Below are 8017 nucleotides of genomic sequence, written 5' to 3'. Positions count from 1 at the left end.
TGTTGTTAGAGTTAGCATTCTTTTCTGTGGCAGTCTTCTTTTTGGTTCGTTGAGGGATTACTTTCTTGCTTTTTCTACGGCATGATTTCTGTCCTTGTATTTTTTTTTTCTGTTATTATCCTTTGAAGGGCTGGATTCGTGGAAAGATAATGTGTGAATTTGGTTTTGTCGTGGAATACTTTGGTTTCTCCATCTATGGTAATTGAGAGTTTGGCCGGGTATAGTAGCCTGGGCTGGCATTTGTGATCTCTTAGTGTCTGTATAACATCTGTCCAGGCTCTTCTGGCTTTCATAGTCTCTGGTGAAAAGTCTGGTGTAATTCTGATAGGCTTGCCTTTATATGTTACTTGACCTTTCTCCCTTACTTCTTTTAATATTCTATCTTTATTTAGTGCATTTGTTGTTCTGATTATTATGTGTTGGGAGGAATTTCTTTTCTGGTCCAGTCTATTTGGAGTTCTGTAGGCTTCTTGTATGATCATGGGCATCTCTTTCTTTATGTTTGGGAAGTTTTCTTCTATCATTTTGTTGAAGATATTTGCTGGCCCTTTAAGTTGAAAATCTTCATTCTCATCCACTCCTATTATCCGTATGTTTGGTCTTCTCATTGTGTCCTGGATTTCCTGGATGTTTTGAGTCAGGATCCTTTTGCATTTTGTATTTTCTTTGATTGTTGTGCCAATATTCTCTATGGAATCTTCTGCACCTGAGATTCTCTCTTCCATTTCTTGTATTCTGTTGCTGATGCTTGCATCTATGGTTCCAGATCTCTTTCCTAGGGTTTCTATCTCCAGCGTTGCCTTGCTTTGGGTTTTCTTTATTGTGTCTACTTCCCTTTTTAGTTCTAGTATGGTTTTGTTCATTTCCATCACCTGTTTGGATGTGTTTTCCTGTTTTTCTTTAAGGACTTCTAACTGTTTGGTTGTGTTTTCCTGTTTTTCTTTAAGGACCTGTAACTCTTTAGCAGTGCTCTCCTGTATTTCTTTAAGTGAGTTATGAAAGTCCTTCTTGATGTCCTCTACCATCATCATGACAAGTGTTCTTAAATCTGGGTCTAGATTTTCGGTTGTGTGGGGTGCCCAGGACTAGGTGGGGTGGGAGTTCTGCGTTCTGATGATGGTGAGTGGTCTTGGTTTTTGTTAGTAGGATTCTTACGTTTGCCTTTTGCCATCTGGTAATCTCTGAAGCTAGCTGTTATAGTTGTCTCTGGTTAGAGCTTGTTCCTCAGGTGACTCTGTTAGCCTCTATAAGCAGACCTGGGAGGCTAGCTCTCTCCTTAGTTTCAGTGGTCAGAGTATTCTCTGCAGGCAAGCTCTCTTCTTGCAGGGAAGGTGCCCAGATATCTGGTGTTCGAACCTGCCTCCTGGCAGAAGTTGTGTTCCACTCACCAGCGGTCTTAGGATCCCGTGGGGAATCCTGTGTGGGCCCTTGTGGGTGTCGGGAGACTCTGCTGGCAAGGCACCCAGGTGCTCGAGTGGAGCGAAAGGGATTTGTGCCAACAGTGCTTCAAGATACATGCTCTACCCCTTTCTGAGAAAAGCAGAGGGCCTTCTAGGAAAGAAAGAATCTACAGAGCTGCATAAACGGGCAAGCACAGACACTGTGATCTTTACACAGAACCTCCATAACCCAATGGTGTATGGAGGTGCTGTGTATACAAAAATAAGTAAATAACCAGGAGGGAACAAAATAATCACAGGAGGGCAGAGGGAGAGGGGAGGGGAGGGGGAAGGAAGAACAGGATCAGGTATGGCAGGGAAGGGACAGAAGAAGCCCAAGGGCCAGGAGGTTAAATGGAAATATGAGGCCTTGCAGAAAGTAGGTGGTGGGGGACCCTCTAGAAAGTCCCAGAAACCTGGGACATGAGAGACTCTCAGTACTCATTGGGGATAACCTTAGTCAAAATGCCCAACAATGGGGAGAGGGAACTCAGTCTACCTCCAGCAGATAGACAGGGCCTCAAGTGGAGGGGCAGGGTTACCAACCCACAGTCAAAATTCCTGACCCAGAATTGTTCCTGTCTAAAAGAACTGCAGGGACAAAAATGGAGAAGAGACTGAAGAAGTGCAATCCAGTGACCGGCTCAACTTGAGACCCATCTTATGGAGGGGCACCAAGACCTGACACAATTACTGATGCTATGATATGCTTACAGACAGGAGCCTAGCATGGCCCTCCTTTGAAAGGCCCTATGCGGAGCTAACTGAGACAGACACGGATACGTAAGTACACCCAACCACTGAAGTCAGGGATCCCATGGTTGAATTAGGGGAAGGAATGAAGAAGCTGAAGAGTAAGGCGACCCCATAGGAAGACCAGCAGTCACAACTAACACGGACTCCTGAGAGCTCCTAGGAAAGGAGCCACAAACCAAGAAACATACAGAGGCTGGTCCGAGCCTCCCCTAACCCCACACATATAGCAGAAGAATTCCTGGTCTGGCCTCAGTGGGAGAAGATGCATCCAATCCTGGACAGACTTGAAGCCCCAAGGAAGGGGGATGCGTGTTGCAGGGGAGCACCCTCTTGGAGGTAAGGAGGAGGAGGATGGAAGGAGGAACTGTGGGAGGGAAGACTTGGAGGGAGGACTAGGAGGGGGCAATGGCTGGAATGTAAATAAATAAAATAATTTTTAAAAAACACAAACAAACAAAAAAAAATCTCTGTGTTTTTCTATATGTGTGATTTTTGCCTGTCGTAGGTATATTCTGTGGGAATGGGAAGAATAAAATAATAGACAGGTAGGATTGTTTGGAAAAACTTTAGAGCCTGGTTGGGAAAACGGTACAATCATAGGGGGAAATGGCTAATTTATAATTTGGTTTGATGTCTAGAATATTTTACCATTTCAAAAATTTCCATTACAAAAACACCAGGCATTGGTGGTACAGGCCTTAAATTCCAGCACTTAGGAGACAAAGGCAGAGAGATCTCTGTGAGTTCATGAAAACAGCCAAGGGGCCAGAGAAGTAGCTGAAAGCTGCATCCTGACTTACAGGCTGGCAGGAGGCAGAGAGATGGACACTGGGCCCGGTGTGGGCTTTTGAAACCTCAAAGTCCACCCCTGGTGACACACCTCCTCCAACAAGGCCACACCTCCTAATTCTTGTAATTCTTTCAAACAGTTCCACACAGCCAAGGTGCTCTTCTCTGAGCTCACAGCTGCTCCTCAGAGGACAAAGCCCATGCTTGAATTATCAGGTTGCCACTCTGGAGATGGAGACACACAGAAGAGGAAGAGGCTTTCGAAAGAGCATTGACACAGGCTATGTGTCTCAGACATGCTCAGTCTTGAAGTTAGAGAAAGAATTATGGTGTTATATATGAGGGTCGCTTGTACATCCAAGCCTCGGGCTAGAGAATTGTAGGATGTGTTGAGTGGGAGACAGAGGAGCAAGGTCTGTGCTCTTGGACTGGAACCTTTTCCAGCCTGGTTTTGTTTTTTTTGTTTGTTTCTGAACTTTGAACTCTGACACCACTAATGATGTGGTTTCAGTCATTGGTGGAACAAATTGTAATTCAGGGCTTGAGTGACTTCTAGGCTTCAAGTAGATTGACTTTCATATTGGGGGAGTGGTTCACTTGAAAACACACAACAAACTAAAAACATCTTCGATGATCTCCAAAATGCCCAGTATGAATCATGGGATTCATTGATTCTTTGTTCCTTTTTTAAAATATTTAAATGTTTGTTTGTTTGTTTGTTTATTATTTGTAAGTACACTGTAGCTGTCTTCAGACACACCAGAAGAGGGGTCAGATCTCATTAGGGATGGTTGTGAGCCACCATGTGATTGTTGGGATTTGAACTCAGGACCTTCAGAAGAGCAGTCAGTGCTCTTAACCACTGAGCCATATCTCCAGCCCCTCATTGATTCTTTTTACTCTATGTGCATGTGTGTAGTGTGGGGTGTGTGTGTGTCTCTCTCTCTGTATGTGTCTGTGTGTGAGTGTGTATGTGTGTGTATGTGTGTCTGTGTGTGTCTGTGTGTGTCTGAGTGTGTGTCTGTGTGTGTCTGTGTGTGTCTGTGTGTGTCTGTATGTGTCTGTTTGTATGTGTGTGTCTGTGTGTATGTGTGTGTCTGTGTGTGTGTGAGTGTGTGGATGCAGGAACACATACGACTCAATACATGTGTGGAGGTCAGAAGATGACCTTGAGCATCAGGTCTCAGCTTCTACCTGATGTGACTCTCAGTTTCTCATTTGCCAGAGTGATGCCACGCTAGCTGTTAGCGTCCAGGGATTCAACCTAGCTCTGCTTCCTACCTTACCACAGGAGTAGAGGTTACAGATGTGTGCTGCTGTGCCCAGCTTCACGTGGGTTCTGGGGATTCAAACCCAGGTCTCCATGCTTGCATGCCAAGCACTGTATTTTCAGAGCCATCTTCCCAACCCTGGAATCTGTCAACTACTCATATCATTTAGACCCTCATCTAGAGTTATATCCTAAACTTTAGGGGGCATGTATTAAGTGTCCATGGAAATATTCCTTAAATGTAAGCTTATTCTACACTGCTAGCTTTTGTCTTAGACTACATAGAATTTTTTAAAAATAGCTAGACCAAAGTACATAATATATTTGAAAGAAATGTCTATTTGAACCCAACAATGACTATAGATCAATAAAAGAAAAAGTTTAAATCTAGACCAAGTACTAATCTTCGGATAAAGATGTTTTTCAAAGAACAAGCTATAAAATCCTAAAGGGAAGATCTCAGTCTGACACTTATTGATTTGCAAATGATTCTGTGTTACCTTGAAGTTTTAGCCCAAGTGCAAAACTTTGTGTTGGTATTCCCTTGGCTCCTTGTAGAAGCCATTCTTCCTTTATACTAGTAATAAGAACATATGTTCAAAATAACCCCCATGTGTAGGACTGACTGATCAAAAACAACTTAACCAACATGCTCTTGTGACAGAAGCTTCAAATACTTGGACTTAAGAAGACTTCAGTGGAAAAATAAGTTTCAGGAGAAATTCTTCAAAAGGAAGGATTTTGTTTTTAATTCGAGTTCTACACTGAACATATGACTCATATGTCATCTCTACCTCACCCTCAAAAGTGGCACAAAGTCCTGGTGTGACCCAAGTGGGCAAGAGGAGGGAACAAGAGCTTATAGCCTTTCTTTCTGTGCCCAGAATCACAAGGCACAGTGCCTCATCAATTTACCAGTCAAATCAGATTCCTAAGAGTATAAACACATTGAGTATTTGTATACTCGATGTAAAGTATAAGCAAATGGGTAGGAGTAGCAGATAAGCCTCTGTCCTGCTTGGCCTTCTATTGCTGTGACACAAACATTTCAACAAAAAAAACAACCTGGTAAGGAAAGTGTTAATTTTGTTTTACACTTCCCTGTCAGTCATCACTGAGGGAAATCAGGCAGAAGGAACTCATGGCAGGAACTGAAGCCCTAACCACTGAGGAGTACTGCTTCCTGTCTTGTTTCTTATGGCTTGCTCAGCTTCACTTTTGTACAACTCAGAAGCACTTCTCCATGGGTGGCATCACCCATGGAGGACTGGGCCCTCCCACATTGATCATTAATCAAGAAAATGCCCCACAGACTTGCCCACATGCCAGTCTGTTGGAGGCATTCTTCTCAGTTGAGGTTCCATCTTCCCAGATGACTCTAGCTTTTATGTCAAGTCGACTAAACCAAACTAACTTGTACACTTTCTGAGAGTGATGGCTAATTCTTTATATCAGCTGGCATAGATGGACATCATCCAATCCCTCAAAAGTGTAAGTAAAACAAAACACAGAGGGAATGGGAAGTAGCCTGTCTGCTTTCTGCTCCCTATCTGAGCCATGACGTTGGTTTTCCTCTGCCTTTCAATTGCAATTTACACTATCAGCTCCCCTACCACTCCATCCTTTGGCTTGAACTTGAAGCTACATCACTTTCTATTCTGAGTCTCCAGCTTGCAGGCAGCAAATCCTGGACCTTCCTAGTCTCTACATCTGCATGAACCAGTTTCTATAATACCTGCCCATAGTACTTATAGTAAAGACTATTATTTCTGTCTCTTGAGAATCTTCATGAATACAGTCAAGACTGACCGAAGATGAAGGGGCAGCAGTCCGGCAGGCCAGAGAGTTCCCTCTCTGGATATGCCTAGGCTTAATGACTTTCTCAAAGCTTACATGGAAACTGGGCCAGGAAACTCCAAAGATGCTATATCATAGCCCTTCTCTGGCTTTAAAAAGAAAGAATTTCTAAATAGGAATTGCTCAAAATGATTTTGATCTACTTTGTTATGGAATCTATGACTCTCCAGGAGTCAAGGATGTGGTGGTTTGAATATGCTTGGCCCAGAGAGTGGCACTATTAGGTGGCCTTGTTGGAGTAGGTCTGGCCTTGTTGGAGGAAGTGTGTCACTGTGGGGGTGGGCAGTGAGACCCCCCCTCCTAACCATGTGGGAGCCAGTCTTCTCCTAGCAGCCTTCAGATGAAGATATAGAATTCTTAGCTCTTCTTGCACCATGCCTGCCTGGATGCTAACATGTTCCCACCTTGATTATAACAGACTAAACCTCTGAACTGTAAGAAAGCCCCAATTAAATGTTGCCATTTATAAGAGTTGCCTTGGTCATGGTGTCTGTTCACAGCAAAGGAAACCCTAACTAAGACAAAGGGTATCAGAATGGAATGTATTCATCAACAACACATTTCTGAAACCTACTGCGTTGCTCCCACTCAACACACACTGGCTGCAGGCTTGCTACATTCCAGGTATTGTGGTTGGCCCTGGCAACACAGTGCTATTCTCATGGGGACAGATGAAGTGTATGAAAAGGTAAATGATATTCTTGCAGGTATCACAAATAAACAAGGCACCCAGTGACTCAGAGGCTCCTAAGGGTCAAGAGTAGGCCTCCTTGAGGTGGTGACCTTGGAACTGGAAGCATGTGTGAGTCTCCAGAGATCAGAAGTCAGGAAAGAAAGGCAAACTTGATGTTCCAAGGAGAGAACAAGATGGGGGCATTGGGAAGAATGTCAGGGTGGCCTCCGTGCAAAAAGAGTAAGATGAGACCTGAGGGGAATAACACCAGGCCTGGGGTAGCTTGCAGGCCAGATAAGAATGATTTATACTTTTGTTTTGTTTGTCTTGTTTTGTTGGGTTTTTTGTTGTTGTTGTTACTGTTTTGTTTTCTTTGAGTTTATTTTGTTTGTTGATGGAGGTTTTGCTGTTGTTTGTTTGTTTGTTTTATAAGAAGTCAGGAGAAGAGTCTAAGTAGCAAACACCCCCAGACTCTTTATTTGGAGTTTTGAAAGAACTGTATAAAGAAACATGAAACTGGAACACAAAAACAGAGACACAGAGACTGGAAATGGAGTAGGAAAGGGGATTATTGATCCCCCAAGCATGGGAATGGAGCTTCAGAAAGGGACTGGGAAGAACAGAAGAGCCACTAACAATCTCCAGATCTAAGTTCAGCTGGTCATTAGAGGCAGCTCGGGAATCGTAAGCAGAGAGCTAGGATAGCTCTGTGATAGGCTGCCTGCTTGGAACATTCCAGGGGTATGGGAAGGAAGGACGGGTGAAGAGGAGTCTATTCCTTTTCAAGTCCCCTTATTCTGCTTACTTCTCAGGACCCTAGGGAATCCTTATACACCACTAGGTAGTTTGAGGAAGATCAGATCCTCACATCTCTAATGAGAAGGGGAGGGAAGGACACCTGAGGCAACAGGAGGAAGCTGAAACTTTTCCCTACCAAGCCAGAAACTACTGAGTCAATGCCATGTAAGATTCAGACAGCCACAAGCCAAACCACACTGGCACTGGGTATAAGATTGAGCTCATTTCTATTATTAAGCAATGATGTTAATTAACATAGAGAAAAATCTCCCAGAGGCTCCTGCATTTTCAGTGTGAGTTTTGACCCTGTAGGGGCTTTCAGGCTCCAGCTGTGACCTGCAGTGTTATTTGTCAGAGTTGAATTAAATCTTGGTACCGCCTCTAAGTAACAGTATCTCATTAATAATAAACAATGGAGAAGAGAAATTGCCTGCA

This window comes from Mus musculus, chromosome 7, assembly GCF_000001635.26.
Source record: "Mus musculus strain C57BL/6J chromosome 7, GRCm38.p6 C57BL/6J".
NCBI classification, from domain to species: Eukaryota; Metazoa; Chordata; class Mammalia; order Rodentia; family Muridae; genus Mus; species Mus musculus.
This window is presented reverse-complemented; position numbering follows the sequence as displayed.